The sequence below is a fragment of the Physeter macrocephalus genome, chromosome 4 (genome assembly GCF_002837175.3).
Source record: "Physeter macrocephalus isolate SW-GA chromosome 4, ASM283717v5, whole genome shotgun sequence".
NCBI classification, from domain to species: Eukaryota; Metazoa; Chordata; class Mammalia; order Artiodactyla; family Physeteridae; genus Physeter; species Physeter macrocephalus.
Genome location: NC_041217.1, coordinates 69,999,816 through 70,011,925, shown reverse-complemented (window position 1 = coordinate 70,011,925; position 12,110 = coordinate 69,999,816). Strand labels below are relative to the sequence as shown.

The following is a 12,110-nucleotide window of genomic DNA, read 5'->3' as shown; positions in this document are numbered from 1 at the left end:
GCGTTTCTGTGTCAGTATCTGTGTGTATGTCTGTGTCAGTGTGTGTTGGGGGCGGAGTGAGATTTGTCGCTGTTTCAGTCAGGGCGTGTGTCGGGTGTTTGTGTATGTATGTCTGGAGGGGTTGGGTAGCCAGTGCAATCCCCCAAACTGCTGTATGCAAACATTTCTGCTCCCCAGCCCGTCCCCCCACCCGCGGCGGGGCTCCGAGTGGGCAGGGAAGGGAGCCTGGGTGAGGCTCCTGAGGGGGGCGTGGGCAAGGAAGTGGGGGGCTTCTCCTTGGAGCAAAACAACAACACTGGGCGGAGAGGGCCCCGGGATGGCAACATCCCTAGCGGTGGCAGAAGCTGGTAAAAGAAACCCAGACGAGAGCGGAGGAGGGGGGGTGGGGGGGCAGTGGGGAGAGGCTGGGCAAAAGGGAAGGATGAAGATATTTGGGGAGGAGGAGGCATAGAAAACCCAAAGCTTTCCTGGACTAAGGATTGATTTTCCAAATTTGGGGTGGGGTGTCTTGCCTAGCCCCCTTTGCTTCAGTCAGGAACTCAAACCTTCTTGGGTTTGTCACGGTAGAAAGATGAAGGAAGAGAGTGGGGGAGAGAAAGGAGGCGGGGCCAGGGGTGAGGGGACTTGGGGCCCCCTCCTGCCCTGGACCGGGCTATGTAGGTCAGCTCTGTCGGGGCACCTCAGCTTTCTTAAAGGCTGCTGACGATTAATGGGGTGGCAGGGGGCAGTTTGTAGGGAGACCAGGAAGGGAGCCACAGCTTCGAGCCTCAGGTCCCTGGAGGAGGGAGGGCAGGCTGTGAAGGGACTAAAGGAATGCATCCTTCGGTCTCCTCCGCCCCGATCTGAGGCAGGCTGGGCTGGGGGAGGGGAGAGGGACCGGGACCTCTGCAGAGCCAAGGGATGTGGGGACAGTGAAGGGGAGGGTGGTGGCTATGCCCGGCCAGATGCCAACAAAAAACAGAAAGAACCGCAGGGGAGGAGAAAGGGGAGGCGGCTCCTGGGTGATGGACCCAGTGGCCAGAAGGGATGGGCACAGGGCGGGGCGGGGGTGGAGAGGGGAGGGGTTGAAACTGGGGATGATGATGTAGAGAATTTCATCTGAAGGAAAAGAGCGAAGAGCCAGGGTGCTGGAGGAATAATTGCTCCATCTCACCTGACCTGCTCCCCCAGCCCTGTCTCCATCATGATAAAGGGGTTTCTGCTGGTAGGAGGACACTGGGGATCCCCTACCTACAGCTGGCTGGCTGAGTCCTTCTACTCTGTACCCATTAACAGTCCCCAGGGGAGCTCCTGCCCAAGTCACCATAGAGACAGCGGCCCCTCCTCTCCCCTGTGTGGAATCCCCCTTCCCCAGAGGACTGTACTGATGACCCTACTCACTGAGGAGGTGAAGAGAGTCCTGAGGGAGGGCAGGCTAAGTGCAAGGCAAGGAGAGGCTGCTGGGTGTATGTACCACAATAACGAGTCTCTACTAAGCCTTGACTTTCAGCTGCAGCCCCTGGCCTTCCCATCCTGGTAGCTGGGTTTACGAGAGACAAGCATGACCCAAACTGCCCCTGTTCGGCAATGGGAACTGATGGGGCCAGGCGGAGACCTAAACAGAATGAAGTCATCGCAGAAAGCTGTGAGCTCAATTCTAGGATGTAAACATTGGAGAAGAGAGAAAATCCATACCCTAGCCAAGTCTTTCTTCACCAACTGCACTATTCTTTCTTGGTCTTCAATTTGGGCTCCAGCCCCTACTCAGGCTTTAAGGTTTAGAGGAAAAGAAATGCTTTATCCCTATATATGAGGGAAGAGTGGAAGGCAGTTAATTTTGAATGGAGAATGTCCGGAGGAGGGGTTGAGAATTTGGGGATGGGGAGGGAGATCTGTTCCCAAGACAGTCAAATCAAGCATCATTTTCCTTGTAGAGCATCATCTTTGCAGACAGTGGACATATGTCTGGTTGTAATGTCTCAGGATGTACTGATGTACAAGAGGCACAACCACATGTGATCTTCTGTCTAAATAAATTCTACTTCTTAGATTCAGGATCAAAAAAGACCCACTCTGATGGGGGAGGTAGGTGCATAGATTTAATGCTCATGGGTGGTGATCCTAGGCCATTCTGCCCAGGATCATGAAGAAGGTGTGTCTAGTACCCCTGACTTGGCCTGAGGCCCCTGGGCAGGGAGCTAGGCAGTATATAGCTTACCTGGTAACATTTGACCAAAACAAGAAGAGATGTGGTGTGAAAGTTTAAGGACAAGATATCCTAATACACGGATGCTGGAGTGGTCAAGGGTGTATGGCAGAGAGGCTATTTCCATTTAAAATGAGGAAAACAAACTTCATATGCTGCTGGGGTATACAGCTCCCTGAAGTACAGCATACATTTTTTTTTTTTTAGGTTTCATAAGGCTGAACAGGGATTGAGAGGTTGGAGAAGGGCAAACAACTGTTATCTGAACCCGGCCATGAGTGCTGTGGCTAGAAACTCAGGAATGGCTTAGATATTCAGAGTTTGCTACCTGCCCCTTCCTTCTCACGTTTCTCCACTAGTATTGGCAGAAGTTGGCAGTTCCAGCTTTGGGGGATACAAGGCCTGTGAACTTAATGTATTCTGTGGTTGTCTTTCTGGTGAGCAGCTCAACATTCAACATTGTAACCAGACTTCCTTGGATTCTTCCTTTTCAAGTTATTTCCAGCACTCTGTGAGTTGATCTAGTGCAGAGACAGACAGGTGGGCAGCCTCACTTTGCTTTATACCAGGATATAGCAGTTTAACTTTGGACTGCACTGCCTCACACATGAATATCTTTCCCTTCCCAATGACCTTCTGTCCACTGCCATCCATTCTGCAGCCCGCTGGCCAGGTGCCCAGTGCAGAGATCATGCCCAGTGTGCCGGAGAAGTCCAGCAGGCATTCACTCGAGAGCTGCCCACAGATCTGCTTGGCAGACCTACTCCATCCAGTTTCTGTTCCTAGTTGCAGCTGTAGCTGTTCTGTTTCTGTTCCTGTTCTCTTCCCAGTTGCAGCTGGGAACCCCTGGGAAGGAGATGCTCTCCCTTCAGACATGTGCATTTTCTGGCACAAAGAAGTTGAAACCATCAGAGAGACACTGGTATCATACAGTCTGTCTGATGTGGGGTTCAAGCTGTGGCATATCAGCTGCCTATCCAGCAGTTACACCAAAGATTCTGTCCTAAGCTCTCCCTAGAGCTAGGCAGCCCTGTTGGTTTTAGTAGTTTCTTTTAGTACAGTGGTTTTCTCACTTTTATCTTTAAAGATGTGAAATTCCTTTATCAAATAAATAAAACAGATCCAAGGAGAATTACTCTTATTGAAACAGATAAGTAAGACCTGGAGCCCTCTCACCCTTCTTCTTGGCTTCCCCTACACTCCCCCTAATCCTTAAGGCACAGACAGAGGTTCTGCCACATACAGTTTGAAATCCTCTGCCCTAGACTGACAGTAAATGAGACAGCTCACTACCCTTAGGTGTCCTCTCTCTCTCTCTCTCTCTCTCTCTCTCTCTCTCTCTCTCTCTCTCTTCTTCCAACTGAGGAGAAAAGGAGGGCCAAATCTAATTTCAAGAGCGCCTTGTTGGAGACATTCACTATTCACTTGAAGAATGACTCATAGCTCTGCAGCCATAAAATTCCACAGATGGCATCTTTTTGGTGCTCTGGTCACTTTGAAACAGCAGACTAAGTAGTTGTGCCATTGCTCTGAAAATCCTTAGATCTGATTTTGGTATCCCTTGTTATTACTACTACTTTCTTGCAGTCCAAATAATATATACAATAGAATCAAAAGCTGCTTGTCCTTAGGTCACAAAAAAAATAACCTAGGAAAATATCCTCACAGTTATCATCAGAGAAATAATAAAACCCCTGGGGCTGTGGCTAGTCATATTCTTTGTTGTTCCAATAGAACCAGCCCAATAAATCCCTTATTTGTCATCTATTTCTCAGTAATGGAATTTCACTGAAGGGTGGTAATCTAGGCTCCAGGTTCTCCATGAAAGCAAGCTGTGGACTGGACCAGCTCCTTACTGACTACTGCATGAAAAAGCCAGGGTATTAGATAGGTTTGTTAATTATATCTTCTCCTTTCATTTTTCATGCTAAAAGTTAATATCCCCTGTTTAATCATTGGCTATAGGTCCACGTACTGGAACATTTTGTTTCCTGGATAAGGTCATGTCCTACAGGTCCATCCATAAATTCCAAGAATAGCCATCCTCATGGGAATGCTTATAAGAAATAGAGAGAAACAAACCACCAGAAAAGCAAGCCATCAGAAAAAGATTCAGGGTCTCTAAGAACTCAGTCAAATTAAGAACACACACTCCACATAATTGTAAAATAGAGAAGACCAAGTCTCTGGGGCCAAAGATCTGCTTCTTCCTCTAGGATCAGCAGCAGAGATGATTCTTTACAAGGTCAGAACCAGCTGATGCTCAGAGGTTTTATAACCCAAGTAAAAACCCAATGCAATCCTGTTATAACAAAGAGATCCATCCATTCTAGCACTGAGAAGTCAAGTTGTCAAGAGTCTTGAACACATGAAGCTGCTGAGATTTTTACAAAATATAAGCCCATTAAAGCTACATATTCTTCACGGAAGCAACAAGCACTGAAAGGGAGAACTATCTGTCCCTTTACTGAAATTCCCCTAAGTCTAAAGAGAGTGGCCAAATTTCCCAACTAACACAGAGGCCTCTAAGTCCTGAGGACAATACCCTTTTTAAGAGTCATAATCCATTCCATTTTTCTGTGTATGATCAAGATTGGACTGTTCACAGCAACTTGGGGTGCCTTAGAGCACTCGGACTCTGATGCATCTCGTACCCTATCTGACTGTAATACACATGGTGGTTTCCTCATGCCTAGTGTGTCTCTGAGGGGACACAGGCTTTGTGGTGCTCTTTCTCCCACAATGAAAGATACTATGAATTTCATTCATAATTGGTTGTAGCAAGTCAAAACCTCTTCCACCACCACTGATACTAATGTAATTTTCATAATTACTGAGGCTCATGTTGACAAACTCAGTCTGGTGGCAGTCCTCACTTTCTAGCACAATCTCTTGGCTGTATGTGTGGCAGGTTCAAACAGAGTACTTCAGGAGGCCTTTGAGAGCAAGTGATGTGTGTGGCGTGATCCTAGCAGAAGCCCTGATGTCTGGTTTGTTTGGTTTGTTTGAGAGCTGGCTGCTTTAACCTATGATCCTGGTTGCCCTGTTCTTTGTGGAACAAACCCCAGGTGCTTTGAGCTCTCCATGGTGCTAGCCCCTGACAGGGACACTCCAGGCTCTTCTTGCTGCTCTCCGTGGTCCTGCTCCCCATCCGAGCTCCTAATCTCTTTACTCTCTATAGTGCAGCCCTCAGAACAGGGCTGGAATTTCCCTCCCCCTACCACAAACACACACATGATCTTGGTTATGACCCCTGATCTGCTCCACCAGAAAGAGGTAGACAAGACCTGTAGATATAGATCTGGAGAGTCTTCATAACCACTTAATCCCCTGTAGGAAGGGGACAGAAAGAGCAAATAATACTGAGGTTGAAAAGAAGTGTTGTTTGCAGTGTTCAGGAGACTAGGACATAGAGTGACCTCAACTGGCCTCAGAAGAACTGAATGTTTTGCCATATATGGACTCATAGATTTAAAACAGAACTACAAATAGTCGTGGTTTAGATTGAGACAGCATTGCTCATATACTATAACCACATATACACTATAAATGTGGAATGCAAAATGAGTCCTACTCAGTTTATGAGCATGTACTTCTTAACACCACTCTGAGCCTGACAACCAACTCTAATTGTCCTGTCATGGTATCCATTGTTCCTGTCCCCTCAGCCTTAGCAGTAAACGTAAAGACAATATATAGGATAGGTTATCAGACTTGATAATAGAGGAATTCAATACATGAGAGGCATAGAAGATAAATATCAAATCCCTGACTCATGTCCTTCATCATTATAACCATCTAGTACAGACTACATGGCCTTAAATATAACCATCCTATTCCAGAGTCCAAGTCCTTGGCCAGATGTCAGGAAATGGATCTTTAAACTGGACTCTGCTACTCTTTTGGGGTATCTGCCAATGACCCCAATGAGAATGCTAAGCCCCTGCCAGTCTGAGACTAGACAGCCTGTTCCTCCCATCACATCAAAGCTACACAAGCTTCTCTTCCCCTAAATGCTGATTTCCCCATGTCAATTTTGCATAGTAGTTCATATAAGAGTTAACACTTACGAATGACCTACACCAGAGTGAGGCTGGGGAGGACAGGTTTCCAGAATTAATTTCCAGGACCCCTCTTCCATTTCCTTATTTGATACAAGGAGAAACTTCATTCCTCAAGGACAGGTAATGGAAGTGATTTATCTCCATGAGCAAGCCTTCAGGAAGACAGAATTAGGGTTATGGTAACAGCTGGAGTTTCTCCCATCTACTCATCTCCCTGAGACCCCGTTCTCATAAAGAGCAGACATGTTTCTGAAAGGATTCTAATGCAGAGACTCCAACATTTTTTTCAATATGTGTATCATTCTTCTATGTGAGCTCTTACCTCTGGGATTCTTTAGCCCTCTCATCTCTCTCCATCTTTCTCCTGGACGTCTCCAGGAGAATAAGAAAGCTAAATAATATAACGAACTAAAATGTTGCTTTCTCTAAGGATTTATTTTTCCTTACCCCGGCTAGACCTACACTAATTGTGTATTGATTGCTAATTATAAGCACCTTTGGCTCATTTACTTCCGGTTCATGGTCAGAAACGTCAGATGCATCACCTCACCCTCGGGAAAAAAGAAAAAGAAATGAAGGCTGATATCTCAGCCATTCATCTCTTAGCTAGCCATTACTTAGTTCTCCATTTCCTTCATATAGTCCCAGGTGTTAGCAAAATAGAATGGAGAACTATACTTCCAATACCAGATTTCATTGGGAATATGCAGGTCCTTGTTTCTTGTGTTCATTTTTCTTCTGGGACCTAGCTCTTTGCTTCCAATTTGGATTCTAGAATTCCAGCCAAAACCTCAGACAGAGTAAAAAGCTCCAGAAGGTGAACTGGTTTATTGAGTCCCTGACTTAAATACCCTATACTCCTTGGAAACCCAGCAAACCTCTAATAAATACATCGATGACAAGTAACTTAAGACTTAGCCTAGCCTAGGTCAGTCTTTGAAGAACCTGGAGTCAAGTTCTCTCATTATCATAAAATGAGGGACCCGTTTTACCATCTGCTCCTAATCATTTGTCCCTCCGCAAATGCAAACTTAACAGTGAGACAATTATACTCACTTGTTCTTAGTAGTTCTCACTCTAGTTCTTAAGGATGAGATATTTCCAAACACATATGATATATTCCCTCCTCTAATCTCCATCCTATAATCTCAAACAAATATAAAAACCACCATCACTAAGCCCATGGGCCTCACACATTCTCATTTATCCTCAACTGCTGCTTAATGCCAACTCTCTTCTGGTTTCCAAGCCCCGGAGTCCAGTGTCAGTGACAGATGGACTGAGCCTCAGCCCTGGGGAGAAGAGGATTCTGGCCCTCTCCTGGGGAGTTTGAGCAGGAGAGAGAGCCTGAATTCTGCTTTGGGGAGAATCTCTGAGTTTAAACCATATGGTTTGCTGGACGTTAGGGGTTTTGATTAATAACGGGCTTGTGAAAAGGGCTCTGTATCTGGGTCATAAGAAAATGCTATGTTTATGACCAAGAAAAAATGAAAACAGAGACACAAATAGTGAAAATTGTAGTTGTCATGTGTGTAGTGAGGGACACATACTGAAGGAAAAAAAGAGAGTCACCAGGTTGGAATATATGTGCATCTTGGGGAACAAAATCGAATGTATATCCACATTGAAGAAGAGACTCTCAAGATTTAAGGAGAGGAGATCTTTGGGTCAGAACAGAATTATTTGCCATATCGGGAACTGTGAGGTCTGCAGACTTGGAAGAATGTGTCTATCTCACAGAAGGGTTAAATTCCCAGGAAGGCCCAAAGTAAGGCTAATTGAACAACAACCTGCTGAAAAATACATTTTTAGGTGAGAAAAGTGAAGGGAAGAGACTACATCTCAGCTAGGATCGGCAGAAGAGGGGAACCCAGAGGAGTGTGGGTGTGTAAAGCAGACCACCTTTTTCTCCATGTGATCCTCCTGATCACTGCCCTGAACCTGTCATCCACACCCTGATTCTGATGACCCAGTGAAGAGAAACAGTAAAAACAAGTCAGTAAAATGAGATCCAGCCGAGATGAATGCTTTCTTGCCTGACTTCTAACAAATTAAACTTTTTCACAGCATTGTTATTCCGCCACACCAAGCCATCAGCCTGAAATATCTAAAGTGCGACATTAAAGAGCAAAGAATAAGATAGAGCTTGTTGAGAAGGGAATGCATCCATGCACTCAAACAGGTATTGAGGCTCTGGAGGGTTAGGAGCAAGGTTTTGGCACCTGGTTGGAGATTCCTCAGGGAATCTGTTCTTTACTTCTCCCCAGGGTGTCTGGGCTTTCCCTCCCATTCCCAGTCCCTATTTTCTCATAGCTAAACATATTTTCCAACAAGTTAAACTGAATTATGCTTTCATTTACTCCACACTGACTCTGTTATGTATCCTTTCCTAAGTACTTTCCTAAGATGGGGTGATTTTTTTTCCCCCAGTTCTATTACATACGTGTGAAAGCAGCTAGATACATTTAGGGAAAGGGTATAAAAGTGCCTGCAATTGGTTCAAGGGACATCTGAGAGTTCGAAGTCTAGACTCCTGACTCTCTATTGCTTTAGAATACAGACTCCAGGTCATACCTGTTGTGATTTCTGAGTATGTGAGCATGGTGGGAAGGGAATGAGGAGATAGGGGTAAAAGGACACTTCTAAAACGACTCAAGGCTGTCTCCAACTGGAGTGATTTCATGCCCGACCTTAGGGACTTGCTTGAGAAATAACTGATGAAAATCAAAGCCCTGCACAGAACCCATGCTCCCAGCAGCCCTTACTGAGCCATCCGTTCTGCTCTGTCTCATCACCTCCCCCCAGCCTCTTAGTACAGAACACTAGACACTTGTCTGGAGCACAGAGCCCAGTCCTAGAAGGTATGCGCTAAGGCGAGGAAGGGGCTCTTTTGGGATTAGATCCCCTTCCTTTCTGTTTCCCAACTGCAGTTCTTACTACAACACAGTATTGGCTCCAGAGGGGCTTGTTTTTGTTGGGGGCCAGCCCAGGGCTCCCTCCCAGTGCTAATGCACCGAGAACACTGACTCAATAGCAAATCAAAGCAACAGCTGTCCCCACCTCCTTCTCTGCCACCCACTTCCCAGTCTCTGCTCCTCAGAATCTTAACTAAGTCTCCAAGAGCCCCACCCACCCAGCCTACTGCAAGCCCACTTCTGCCTCCAGATTTTTTCTCTCACTAGCTCAAGAATAGGAAAAGCTCCTCTGCGTTTTTCTCTCTTCTAGTCTCTGTCTCCCACATCACAATCAGGTTAGCATCCTCCAGCTCTCCACCACACAGATGCTAGCATGCACACGTACACACGGCCTGTCCTCCTCATCACCCTTGTAACTCCTAAAGGGCATGGAAGTGGCTTCTGCCCCATGGCCTCCTCTTTTGTGAGAACCGGAGTCTGCCATGAAGACCCTGACATTTGTGACGATGCCATTCTTCACACCTTCAGGGACTCCTTCCTCATCTCACCCCAACTTCTCTAACCTGCCCGGCATTTAGTAGAGTTACTTCCCTTGAGATCTAGGGTCCTGGAGTTCCACACTACAATGCACAGGGAGATGGAAAGCAGGAAGAGTGGATGTCACTGGAAGTAAAATCACACTAAATGACAACTTAACTTCCAAATTAGCTAGTTCACAGGACGGCTATCAAATGGCAACGAGAACTGAAGACTGGGGTTATAACCACAGCTCCCACTAGCTGCCTGTGTGACCCTGCTTAAGTTTCTAAGCCTCTCTGCGCCTTGGTTCTTCATCTTTTCAATGGGAAGTTTGCACTAGATGCTACTTAAGATTCTTATCAACTCTAAAAGTCTATGCTTCTAAGAATCATAGACGGGAAAATATTTTAGGAAGAATGAGGTGCAGAAAGAGAAGGCAAGGAATTACTGAACTTTGGTAATAGGGAGTCAGAAAGGACATCGGTTCCATCCTCTGTCTAGAAGACTCAAAAGATCTTAGGAATAACCACCTCTGCCCATTAGGGGTCAGTAGAAAATGACTCGAACATGCAAATTGACTGCAGGGTTTTAGCAAATATAGCAAATATAGTTACTCACAGCATCTTAAACTTGTATACTTTTTTAACATTCGGATATAGGAAAACATTTGGAATAACTGGGTTTGTCTAGAAGACTCAAAAGATCTTAGGAATAACCACCTCTGCCCATTAGGGGTCAGTAGAAAATGACTCGAACATGCAAATTGACTGCAGGGTTTTAGCAAATATAGCAAATATAGTTACTCACAGCATCTTAAACTTGTATACTTTTTTAACATTTGGATATAGGAAAACATTTGGAATAACTGGGTTTTTTTTTTCAGTGAAAAGAGGGTTAACATCAAGATGTGCTTTTTGTTTTAACCCCACCCTCACGCCCACCACAGGCAAGCTAGCCAACTAGCCAAGTACCCTAAAGATTCCCTCCTCTTCATTCAGCCTAGAAAAGCTAAGCCCCACACCATTCCAAACCCAGGAAACAAAAGCCTTTCATTTTCAACAACTGCTTAGGATGGAACCAAAAGGTATCTGCCTTCATGCAATAATAAACCTGTTTGAGCCCAGATCCATCCTTTCCAAACCTGAATCTCTTGGATCATCTAACAGAATAGGATCCTGGTTCTATAAATCTGTACCTCTTTTTTTTTTTTTTTTTTTTTTTTTTTACGGTACGCGGGCTTCTCACTGTTGTGGCCTCTCCCGTTGCGGAGCACAGGCTCCGGACGCGCAGGCTCAGCGGCCATGGCTCACGGGCCCAGCCGCTCCGCGGCATGTGGGATCTTCCCGGACCGGGGCACGAACCCATGTCCCCTGCATCGGCAGGCGGACTCTCAACCACTGTGCCACCAGGGAAGCCCCAATCCGAACCTCTTGGCCACACTTTACCAAGCTATGAGGCTAATCAGTATAGTAGGAACTTCTTACAGGGAAGGTTCTCTTCCTCACCCTATTCACCTTCCAGTTTCACTTATATCATGTACACCTCCTGGGAGAGTAAAGCTACACCCAGAGAGTAGTGACTTTGGGCCCAAGAGGCTGTTGGAAGCCAGAGAGAAAGTAGATAAACAAGACTTCAGGAGGGAAAACCAGACAGCAACAGAAATAATGGAGGGAGGGAACACAAAGGAGCAAGGTCTCAGCAGCTCAAGCCAGAAAGGGTAGAGGGGCCAGTGAGCTGGAGAGAAGGCCTGGATCAGGGAGGCAGGCAGCTGAAGCGTGACTGAGCTGTGAGGCTCTGAAGTGGATGTGAGCCGGAGCATATCTGAGCTGAGCAAGGAGATCCTTTAGGGCATCCTACTGCCTGTGAGGGGACAGGGCCCTGCCCTGAAGAGCAACAGGAAGGGAAGGAAGTACACCTGAAAAGACAGACAAGCCCCCATGACAGAATAACTCTTACCTCTATGGCCCCAGCTTTCTTTCGTCTGACCACACTATAACATTGAGAATGGAAGCGAATTGGGAGCTTGGGGAGGACAAAGTTAGAAAGGAACGTAGAGCAGGAAGTGAGAGAATATTTTGACATTCCTGCCCTCAGTGTCTTAGACTAGGAAACTACACAGTAACTTCTGCAGAAGTAGCATAATTCCTGGCAACCTAAGAGCAAATGTAGAAAATTAAGTTTAAAGAGAGCCCTTTGTGATCAGGGTGTTGTGCTGTAAAGTTACTCTGACGGTCAAAGTAACCCCCCTCCCAAATCTTGGAGTTATCTATTAAATCAGGCCTCAGATGAGACTGGTCCACTTTCCTCCAAACGCGGAAGCAGACATCCACTGCTAAAGAAAAACGCGGCTCTGCGCATAAAGAAAAGGTTAAGGGGCTGAGTTCTAATTCCGATTTCATGGCCATTCTCTTCAGTGTGTGGTGGAAA

At 46.1% G+C, this 12,110-nt stretch overlaps 1 protein-coding gene across 3 annotated transcripts in view; it reads left to right on the top strand.

The window, feature by feature from the left end:
- CADM3 (cell adhesion molecule 3) overlaps positions 1-12,110 on the top strand; it is a 29,878-nt gene that overhangs the window by 538 nt on the left and 17,230 nt on the right. The gene's annotated exons all lie outside the window — the stretch shown is intronic.